Source organism: Amblyomma mixtum, chromosome 3 (assembly GCF_055824585.1).
Source record: "Amblyomma mixtum isolate Tamu chromosome 3, ASM5582458v1, whole genome shotgun sequence".
Taxonomy (NCBI): Eukaryota; Metazoa; Arthropoda; class Arachnida; order Ixodida; family Ixodidae; genus Amblyomma; species Amblyomma mixtum.
The window spans coordinates 106,457,785-106,469,824 of record NC_143014.1 but is presented as its reverse complement, the minus strand read 5'-3'; positions in this window follow the sequence as shown (position 1 = coordinate 106,469,824).

The following is a 12,040-nucleotide window of genomic DNA, read 5'->3' as shown; positions in this document are numbered from 1 at the left end:
CTGCGCCTTCCGTTTATTAGCTATGCATGCGTACAATCTAACGCGCACGCACACCCCAGGGTGGATGATTTTTCCGCTCTGTTGTCATATATAGGTCGGGTAGTCGCAGCTGTATAGCGGCTGTCCGACCTATCCGCTATAGCCGTAGCTATATAGCGGCACAGGATCGGCCATTGCATGCCCTTGACTGACAGTTGCTCTGCGTGTCAGATCGCACTATTGCAGCCACCGCTCGCTTTTCTTTCTCTCGTTCTCTCATCTTTTTATTTTGCGAGCACAGACGATATGTCAGTCACTGCCGAAGCGCGACAGGAAAAGGCGCCCCCTCGGCCACCGGGTAAAATTTCGCGCCAAATAGAGCCCGCGCGCCTCGTCTATTCGACGTATTTCCTGCGAGCTCCTCGCGCCCAACGGCGAAGGCCCCCCCCCCCCCCCCCCCCCCTCGCTGCCTCGTTTCATTTCGGTAACGCGGCTAAAGAGGAAGAGCAAAGCTGTCGGAGATTTGCTAATGCGGCAGACAAAAGCCCGCCTTGTTTCGGGACTACGCGGAAAAACGACGCGTCCAGTGTATATAAGGCCGCCTCTTTGTATGTGCACGCATATCCGCGAAAACTCGTTTCGGTTCCTAGAAATAGCACCCCGCCTCTGCTGGCGAGACTTGGCGGAGCTTTCAGCTGTTATTGAACGGCGCTGGACTATGGCGAAAGAGATAAGATTCGCTTACGCCACTAGATACACGCCGTCAGCTTGGCAAAAGATGCCTATTTTTTATTGTTTTTTACGCGCGCTTACGGGATGAGTGTAACATATGCTTTCCCGACAGGAGCGCAAACACCCCTGTATATGTGTGCAGGTAGCCTCGGCAGAGATTGTCCGGAATTATTGAACGTGAAGCAGATGAGATAATGCGCACCTTGTCTGTCCTATTACAATCATTGGCGGCCACAAAAAAGAAAAAAAAAAACTGGAACGTAGTGGGCACGCAGAAAATTATTGAACTGATAACACACAAATTGAGTGTTTCCGCCAAGATTAATTACCCATTGCTGCATGAGTCAACTCGTGTTTTCCCAACATGCTTCATGCTGGCTCATTCTGTCGAAACGCCTCCTCTCTGGACTGCCGGCAACTGGTTCCGCCGTCGCTTCCACCGTGCTAGCGCGAGGTGCTCACTGCAGTCCAGTGAACAATATTGCAGTGCCCAGGGAGCCATCATCGGAAAGGTCTATAAAAGGTCACCGGAAGACACTTTGAGTAATAGTTTTGAGGCGCTTTGGTTGGTCGTAGCTTTACTCGTAATCTGGCGTAAATGAAAAACAGTCGTAATAATCATAATAATTTGTAATAGTGTGGTACATTATAATGGTGGGTGGGAGGCAGTGATTGTACGAGGAAGGGGGCCTTTTTATGCTATGGAAGAACACTTGCGCATGCGCGCAGCCACGGGACGGACCATCCGCAAACGAAGCCTGTTACAAGAGCACGCGCGTTTTCCACGTTTAGCTGAAGTGGATGACTGGTCTTGACCAGCTGAAGGCAAATGTGAGGCCAAAAGACAACGGCCCCGCCGCGGTGGCTCAGTGGTTACGGCGTTAGGCTGCTGGCCCGAAAGACGCGGGTTCGATCCCGGCCGCGGCGGCCGAATTTCGATGGAGGCGAAATTCTCGAGGCCCGTGTGCTGTGCGATGTCAGTGCACGTTAAAGAAACCCAGGTGGTCGAAATTGCCGGAGCGCTTCACTACGGCGTCCCTAACCTGAGTTGCTCCGAGACTTTGAACCCCAATAAACCAATAAACCAACCAACCAAAAGACAACGAGGGTGAGTACCATGAAGAGAAGAGCAGAAACGACAACCTGGACCATGTCGGAGGATTACGCATCACTTTTTATTTATTCCGAATAAAACTCCATAATCAACATACCCTCTTGTGCTTGACTATAATAGGTTAGGTGTGTGTGTGTGTGCGTGCGTGCGTGTGCGTGTGTGTGTGTGGGGGGGGGGGGGGGGTCGGTCGGTCGGTCGGTCGGTCGGTCGGTCGGTCCGGTCGGTCCGGTCCGGTCCGGTCCGGTCCGGTCCGGTCCGGTCCGGTCCGGTCCGGTCCGGTCCGGTCCGGTCCGGTCCGGTCGGGTCGGGTCGGGTCGGGTCGGGTCGGACGGACGGACGGACGGACGGACGGACGGACGTCCCAAAGCGACTAAAGGCGGGGACACATGTGCGAAAAGTGCGTGCGATTCGCTGCGGCGCGTCGTTGCGACCGTCGTCGCAACGACCGAACGCAGCTCGTCGCATGCGTCCAACCTGCTGGATGCCAACGACGAGCCGCATGCGACAAACGCAACGACGGGAAGCAGGAGCCAATGCGAGAGCAGAGAGCGGCAGCGTCATGATGACGTAGAGCGCGATGCTCAGGGCGCTCGGGGCCGAGCCATCCCGTCTGCCGGTGTCATAAAAACGAGCTAAAGTGTGTTCTTGACTTAAATAATAAACCCTGGGATGAGAAATCTGAAAAATATGTCATTTTTGAGGATCGCTGACCAATACTGAGCTGCTGCTAAAGGTAACGACTGCGATACAAGCAAACTTCTTTCCACAACCGCTTCGCAGCTGCCGCTGGCCGGCTCGCCTGTCGCCCGCTCGCTTCGCTGCCGAAGGCGTCGCGGAAATTGACCATATTATTACTTTATTGTGAGATCATGCTGTTGACAGTAGAGCGATGTGTGGAGTAGGCCTTTTATTATAGCTCAGGCGACTTCCGAAGCGCCGGCCGCTGCGGCTTCGATACGAAAGAGGCTATAGGCCTAGCGACGACCACGGCAGCCAGGCAGTAGCAGAGCTCGTCGCCCAGAGCGCCCGCGAGCGGTGCCGTTGCCGAAAGCTCGCAACATAAGCAGGCATGCTTTTTCGCTGCTCGAGCAGACTTTCTGATAACAAGGCAATCTTGTATTTTCTTGGGATATTTGTACACGATCACAAGCAGCGCTGAGGCACCGCTGCACGGCGGCGAAGTGTGACAGCGGTTGTGGGCGGAGCTTGGGTAGAGCGGCGCAGCGATGCTCACCGCTCCGTGTGTCCCTGCTTGCAGTGGGATGGCAGATCGCACGCGACGATCGGTGCGGCGCGTCGGCGAAGTTGTCGCACATGTGTTCCTTGCTTAAGGCTATGAGAGACGCCGTAGTGGAGGGCTCCGGAAATTTCGACCACCTGGGGTTCTTTAACGTGCACTGACATCGCACAGTACACGGGCCTCTAGAATTTCTCCTCCAAAGAAATTCAACCACCGCGGAACACACACACCAGGTGTCCCAGCTAAATGTAACCAAGCTTTTAAAAAACACGGGATGTCCTAGCCGTCTAAAACCAAATAAGGGTTGTTTAGAGTCGCGTGACCTAGTCTGCAGTAATTTTTTCGTTCTTCAAGGCTGACTAATTACTTAAGCTTAATTAACTTTTTAATTATTGACTTGAGGAACAAAGCGTCAATTGAAAAGTTGTAGATATCTTTGAGAAACAGCTTACTGAGACATTTGCAGCAAAGTAATATTTACGTAAAGTAGTTTTTTTTTTCGGCCTTTAACCATAACCCGCACAATAAGAAAAAGCTTCCACATGACAACGGTGCCACTTCAACGTCCCAAGACGCGCCTTAAAGAATAAAGTCTTTTTGAAGTTTTCTGAAGTCCTCTCCTCGATGGGACTTTCGATGCTCATTGGGGCAGAGATACGAGCGAGCAGCTGGTCACGTGATAAATTTCTTTTAAGGCCAATAAATGAAGCTACGTAAATCATAACTTGACGGAAACAGCACTACTAGCGGTTTTTCGAGGTGATCTAAATCTTTTGCATTGACACTTTCTTCCTGAAGTCAATAATTAAGAAGTTAGGTAATTAAACTTAACTAAGTAATTAACTTTGAAGAGCGAAAAAAACACTCAAGACTAGGCCACGCGACTACGAACAACCCTCAGTTGGTTTCACTGGGGCTAGGACACTTCGCCTTTTTTTAAAGTTTGGTTACATTTAGCTGGGACACCCAGCTATATAAATATATATATATATATATATATATATATATATATATATATATATATATATATATATATATATATATATATATATATAATGGGCCGCTTGCGTTGGCGTGTACAACGTTGTAGAACACGTTGATTTTGAGGAAAAGGAAAGGCGCACAACTGGCTCCCTGGGTCAGCGGACCTCAATCGCGCTTTCAGGTGCGTGGCGGTGGTGTCCACCTGCAAAATCCTGCTTTCGCACAATATTTCGTGCTAAGCAATGCTAAACCACCGGCCATTTTTTTTTCCTTTCTGCGTTTACGCCACCAGTATACTCTCGTCTTCCCATCTCCACTGGCGATGTGTTAATTTTGCTTTCACTATCCCTTGCAGCTAGCGCTTCGAAAGGCTTACCATGTCCGCCTTGATATCTGGATGTACAGCTTTGCAGTCTACCAGAGCAAGTTTAATGTTTTATGCACTGCTGCTGCATGCTGCACAAATATCGTCTCCGTGAGAGAGAGAGAGAGAGAGAGAGAGTGAGAGAGAGAGAGGCTTTAATGAATAAAGGACAGGTCTGCCTGGTTATGAGCCTAGCATGCTACTCCAGATGAGGGCGAAAGAAGAGGGAGAAAAAGAGAAAAAAGAAAGGTGACATCAAGCATACTTAACACTCACGCACTCAAACACACACGATTATCAAAGGATGTCCACTAAACCCGAGCCCCTAAGAAAAGCTAAGAATGCTTTTGTCCCTTGCGCAGCCGAAGTCGCATCACTCCAGGGTCCAAGGACATGGTTCAGGTGCACGGGGCCGTCCTGACGGAGTCCTAAAGCACTTAACAGTGCCTTGCGATTGCGATTAATGATTTTGCCGCGGCAAATCAAGTGCTGAAGATCCTCCCGCACACCATATGTCGAGAACAGAGGGCTACTTGATGCACCAATTTTATAAAGATAGAATGTAGTGAAGCAACGTCCAGACGTATTAGGTGCTGGCAATTACGATCACGTCTATCTAAATTGCGTGGCATGCGAAATTCACAAGTGGGGTCGACGCGAAGAAGGGGTCTATTTGACGCTGCGGATCACACCTCAAATGACGTTGTATCTGCCAGAAGTCTCGCGCCATCACTACGAGAAAAAGTTATGGGTAGGAGCAAGGAGGTGTCGCCATGCGCCGACCTCGCTGCACCGTCAGCACGATCGTTGCCTGCGAGGCCGCAATGAGCAGGTAACCACTGAAGCACAACACGGTGACGTAGCTCACAGGCCTCGGTGTGCAGTCTGTTCAAATCATCGACGATCTGCTCCTGAAGGCTTCCTGATGACTTTATCGATTGTAGTGCAGCGCGAGAGTCACTGAAGATAAACCACGCTGTTGGCGGTTGTTGCAGAATGTAAGTAAATGCTGCTCACAGAGCAGCCAGCTCGGTAGCTGTAGTCGAGGTGTGTTGACTGAGTGTCGCCGGAATTGTGGTGCACGTTGACGGAATCCAGACGCCAATCCCTGCTGAGATGGATGCGACAGAGCCGTCAGTGTAGATGTGGCGGTGCACATTGTTGCAACCATAAATGTGCTCAAGAGCGAAGTATTTGAGTGCAGAATCAGGGGTGTTTGTTTTAAGGCGAAAGCCTTTAACGCCTCATACTGTCGTTAGCAGCAGTGTCGGCAGATGTGTCCGTGTTTCGGTTACGTGCCTTATATGGGCATATACCAATCATTACTTAATCGGTACTTATGGCATTCGAATGATATCGGAACGCGATTTAATGCATTCTATGATAATTCCATGATAATTAATGACTAATTGAGTCACAGTAGTTAAGAAATTAGCCTAATTAACCTTTCTAGTCACACCAGAGAATTAAATAAAACCGAGTAGGAAATTGGTCGAGTTGGGTAATCGAACCAGGGTCTCCGGAGTGCGAGACGAGCACACTAACCAGTCTGCCATGCCAGCTCGATGGTTTCGAACGAACAAAAGTGCGTCTAGTGAATACGGTGTCTTCGTTCACTCCCATCTTCCTCCCTTCCCGTTACGGCGAGGTTCAAGGGTCCACCGAGATATGCGAGAGAGATAGATTTCCTTTCCTCAAAAGCAAATTTACCGACGAGCAAGGCGTACAGCCGAACGGGCGATGGCGTTCTGTGGACTCCCTGGCAGCGTTGCAAGACGCTGTCGCGTTCCACTGTTAGAAGCGAAGCTTAACATCTTAACCACACATCAGTGACACAAGCAGCAACACCGCGCTTAAGGCTTTCGCCTCACCACACTTTAGGTCAGCAAAGTGCCCCCCTGAATGTTTTTCTTTTGATGCCAGGGACTGTGGTCTTGATTTCCCATGCTACGCACCTGCATGGTGCAGAGGAGGTTGTGACAGGGCGCTGGTACTGTGATGGAAGAATGTAAGAAACTTCCTCCATGGAGTACTCTGCGAGTGGATGGTTAGGTACACGAGCCACAAACACTTACTTCTTAATGCTTACTTCTAAATTGCCTAGTTCTAAGACAACCTGATCTAGCCTAAAAAAGAAGGGCATTGCCTGTTGAATAATCATCCAGTGTTTCCATCCGGATTTCTTTCTGGCTGTGAATTCACGTAATGGTTGTTTTGTTTCCATTTTTTTACTCCGTTTAGCCGTCTGGGATCGCGAACTTTCTTTTTTATGTTCATGGTAAGTTCCTTTTTCTTGTTCTCTGTGTATACCTCTGCCGAAAGCTTTTTAGACCTTGTCCTCCATCGCCTGTCCGTTTATAAATACCTGAACTGCACACCTCTTCTCATCCATTTTTCTTAGTCTCTTGTCAAACTATATTTCGTTCTGTGCTTCTCGAGATCTGGAGGTCGACCAACCCATACTCCCCTGTACAGCTTCATTTGTTGTCTTTCCATGAACATAGAGCCAGCCTTCCAGATGTTCTCAGGCTAATCTCTAGTCTTCGTAGCGCATCTGATTTCAAGTACAACACCGCGTTCGTAAATGTCAGCCCCGGAACCATTACACCCGTCCATAGTCCTCGTATTACTTCGTATCTGTTGTATCCCCATACGGCTATGCTTCATTACGGCCGCGTTCCTCTTTCGCTTGATCTTGACATATTCTTCTTGGGTCTTAATTATTCTCTTCCTTCCTTAATCTACACTCTCAGATAATATTGCTCTATGCGCAGAATATTGCGTCCCTTTATTGATACTGTTCCTGTGCCGCTAACGTAAGATACCATTGCGTCAGATTAACACCGAATTCGAATCCAGCGTTTTCTGCTTCCCTCACACAGATTTTCGAGGGAAGTTTGTTCGTTTTGTCTAGCTGCAAAGTGTACCATGTCACGGGCGTGTACTAACCCGGAAGGCATTTCGGCTGTTATACGGCCATGTCGACTATACGCTAAATTAAACCCAGCTCTACTGTACTCTGGCATGCGTTCAGTCCTTGTTATATAAATCATGAACAACAGTGGCAACAAAGGGCACCCAAGATCACTTAGTTTGTTTTAGCCCTTATAAGTTTATTTGCTCTTTAATATCTTTGTACATCGACCTTAGTAGGTCATTTAGTCGATATTTAGCCCTGCTTCCGTTAGAATGTCCGGTATAGTAATTCCCGGTTTACACTGCACATTTTATTTCAAGAAGCACTAGTCATAGCGTCCCATTTTGCGTCCTATTTACGACGAACAGATTGTTCTCCAAACGTCTGCCCTGCCTGAAACAGTTCTGCAGTACTCCTTGTATTCCAGTTTTCTTTAGCCATGCTTGAAGTTCTCCTTTCATAGCCTGCTTTGCAAGTTTGTATAATATAATCGACGCTATCGTGATCTATCTGTATGAGCCAATCTTGGCATTGTTTTCTTGCTGAAATTTCCACAGTGCAGCCAATCATCCGATACCTGCGTACTGTTGAAGGCATGTTGTATGGCTTTAAAGAGCGCCTTCTTACTTTGTGGCGCAAGCTTAGCGAATCGCAATTTTATCAGGTTCAGTTGCTCTATTCTTAAGGATCCTTTCCAGAACGTTCTTCCAGTTCAGGTTCGCCAAGCTTAACTTTTCGTCTACTATTTTCAACATAGCTTAGAAAGCGCCCCTCCATTCAGTTCGAATTTCTCGCTAATTACCACATTGATACAGTGCAAAGACGTGTTCCCCTTCAGATCGTTACCTTCCTTGTCCTCAATATAGCATTGTATGTTTTCAGTCTTCCTACATAAACAATTCATATGACCCCAAAATTTTCTCGGGCCGTCTCCAATCATCTTGTTAACCTCCATCATCCAGCCATCGCTTTCCGCTTTAATTTTCGCGTTTGAAAGTTCCTGGACATGCAGCTTACATTGTCGGTACATGTACCAATGCCTATCCACCTTTTATTGTCCCAACTCGGCTCTTTTGGACCCTCTGTGCTCTCTCGATGCAGGTCTTCTAAGTTGAATTGCCTCTTTAATTTGCGCATTCCACCAGTTCCGCGATATTTTTTTTTCCGCCTTTCTAGTGGCTCTTTTATCCTTTCCTATTCCTTTCCTGATGAAGCCAATAAGTTCGTCATAGCGCCTGTATTTCGTTGGAGATTCTGCTATTCCTTTCTCAACTCGTTTTCCAACGTCCGCCGCTTGTCTGCTGGTAAAAAAGGTTCTATCATCAAGCTGATCAAACTCTGCCGTTCTGCTTGCGTCGCCGCTTAGGAGGGTAATCTGTTTGTGGTCACTGCCTAAGCTGCACAAGCCATCTTCATTTATTTTCGTTTTCTTTATATTTTCTTGAATATCTTCGGCGACAACGCGTTAAGTTTTCTTGTTCGTTACTTGCCCGTCACATTCTGCCTTCTCTATTCACTACATATACGAAGAGCTCATGCTGCTCACATAGTTCTAGCAAATTTGTGCCATTGGGATCTGCGCGCATTCGACAGCGGAAAGATGCTTCGACGTCTGCAATGAATAGATGACCTAAAGATTACCCTTGTGGTACGCCGAGCTGCAACATTGCTGGATTGGATTTGTTATGATAGACGCCTACGAATTGGAGGTGGTGCTCTAAATAACTTTGAAATAATTTAAAGCATGTCATCGGATGCCATAGCTTATCAAACAATGTGTGCTTAATCAAATGGAACGACTTTAGCTTATGCCTAAATTATTCCAACTCTGATCAGCTGGTCTTTAATGTTGTAATTATTTTCTCATTAATCTTAAGTAGGACTCTTCCGGCGCTTTTTCTCTGCCTCATTTATTGATCGGCCATGGGCATACTCTCTATGAAGAAGTTATCTGTGTACCGGATAGTACCCAGCGAAATAACGTTACGTCACGTAGCGAGTAATCGGAAGCAGGTGGCATATGGAAGCTTACTTGCAAAGCATATGCTACGTGTAGTTTTTTGATGCAGAATTGCTTTTAATGGATACATTTTCAGCACTCCTTCACCGCAGATTTTTGTCCGTCCGTCCGTTCGTCCACATCAAAAAAACGCGAGCAAAATAAAGCATACGCGGAAAGATATACGCTTCGGTGGGACTCGAACCCACGCCTCATATGTGACAATCAGCGCCTCTAACCGCTCGGCTATCTCCACTTCGTTGTCTTTAGTGGCTCAGCTATCTCGACTGGCCTGCCTGCTATATTTCTGATTATCTAAACCACTTGCGGCCCGGCGGGCCTTGCGCATTTTATTTAAAAGTGTCTGCGATATTTCGTCATAGTTTAGTCGCCCTCCAATGCATCTTTCAGTGCAAAAAATGACGCCTTTCGCATCACCACGTTAATGTGTTTAGCGTATTTAATATTAGATGGCACCTCAGTGTTCTGTTTTTTTCGCAGCAGCATTGAAGACCTCTTACCTGCGGCTACGATGTGTGGCTAATAAATAATGAGGTTTGTATCGAAACTCTCGTCACGGCAATCTTGTCTTCAACGTACTCCCCTCCTCTGTCTGTGCACCGCTGGTTACGAATTTTGCACCGTTGGAAACGGTGCTTCAGGTCCTCACGTGTCAGCTCCTGAAGCAGCGCCTTCAGCGATAGGCAAAAAAGAACAAAAAACAGTGATAGGTGACAAATTTTCCTACGGAGGAGTAAATCGGACAGCATAAGATTTTATTTCATTAAGGAGGTAGCTGTACGATGATAGTTGGAGGTAATGAAACGAGTAGTTATTGGTTATATGAACACCGTGTCATGTATGAAAGAAATTGCTTCATTTTATCATTGTCAGTAATGTATCCTGAACCACCAGAGGCATTATAAGGGCGCGAGATTATCATGCTCTTACATTTGTGTCGTGTCCGGTCGCTGTGTTGAATGCAGCGAAAGACGCACACGGTACTTTAAGACTTCGTTTATTTAAAGCCGATGAGGGTGCGACCAGCGTCGACCGAGGCAGGAGCCGAACTGGCCGCCCGAAGAAAGGAGGGAGCGGAGAAGCGTCCACGGGAGGGAGTGGCTTCCCAGAACAGGAGGAGGGTGCGGGGGCGCACCATGGGGGGGCATCTGGCGACAGCGTGCGACGAAGGGCAAGTGGTCGTTAGGAGGAGGATGCGAGTGGTCGTTAGGAGGAGGGTGCGGGGGCGCACACACACAAAAGCAATAAGGGGACACAACACTTCCTTCCCCCTTAGAAGTTGCCTGGTATCGTGCAGGGGGTCGGCGCTCACGCGTGGAGGCGCGCTGGCTTTGTGCGCTCGGGGGAGAAACACTTGTAGGCTGGCTGTTGTTCGCTGTGTCTCCTAGGTCTGTCCTGGGCGAAGTCTCTTCTTCCGGGAAGAGGTGCCAGGCTATGTGGGAAGATGGTGCACGTGCTCTCTCCGCTGGCGGACAGCTCTCAGACGGCGTCGTAAATCTACGCAGCTGGTTGAGATGTCGGCGTGCTACTGTGCCATGTATGTTGACGAGCCAAGAGCGCAGGCCTATGCGTCTGACAATTGTAGCTTCCTCCCAGCGTGGCTTTTTCAGAAACTGTCGGGCGAGGACGCGCTGCCCCTCATTAAGCGTGCCGCAGCGCGGAATTGCTTTTTCTTCCCGGAACGTCTCTGCCTTTGGCTCGGGGAGGATGGCTGTGAGCTGGGTTCGCATTTCACGCTCGAACATCATTTTCGAGGGGGTCTCGCCTGTTGTGCTCTGAACCGTCGTGTGCTGCTTGAAGAGAAAGCGCGCAAGGCGGCGCTGCAGCGAGCCTGTCTGATCTCTTTCAAGGGCGCGTTTTAGCTCGGCTACGTAGCGCTCGGCTTGTCCGTTTGTCGCTGGGTGGTAGGGGGCCGATGTAACTGATGAGATCCCGTTGTCGCGATAAAACTTGAGGATCTCCGCAGACACAAACGGTGTTCCGTTGTCCGACACTACCTTGCGCGGCAGGCCGAACGTTGCAAATAGTGATCGGAGGTTGTCAATGACTGCTGCCGAAGTCGTCTGTCCCATTTGCCTTATCTCAAGCCACTTTGTGTAGGCATCTACGACCACAAGGAAAGTGCAGCCCTCAATTGGTCCTGCAAAATCAATGTGCAGTGTGTGCCATGGTGTGTCTGGCTTTTCCCATTCTGGGACAGGAGCTTTCGGCGGGGCGCTCCGGCTGCTCTGGCAAGGCTTGCATTCTCGCACCACTGTTTCGATGTCGTTGTCAATGCCAGGCCACCACATGTAGCTTCTGGCACACTTTTTCATTGCAACGATGCCCCGATGTCCGGCGTGGATGAGAGACATAGCTTGTGCGCGTAGTTCTCTCGGCATCACAACTCGGGACCCAAATATGATGCAGCCGCGATGGGTGCTCAACTCTGTAGCTCGCCTGCGGTAAGCGTCGAAGTTGTCCCCTTTGAGTTTATGCACGTTGCCTTGTTGAACAGCTGTGTAAACTAGCCGGAGAGCTGCGCACTTCTGCGTAGATGCTGCAACTGTGCCTGCTGTAAGCGGAGGTTCTGGCAGTGCTTCGAACATCAGAACGTCTCCTGGTGGAAATGGTTCGTCAACAGTTGCGTCTAGTGGCAGACGGCTTAGCGCATCGGCGTTTTGATGTTTACTCCCATTGCGGTAGACCAG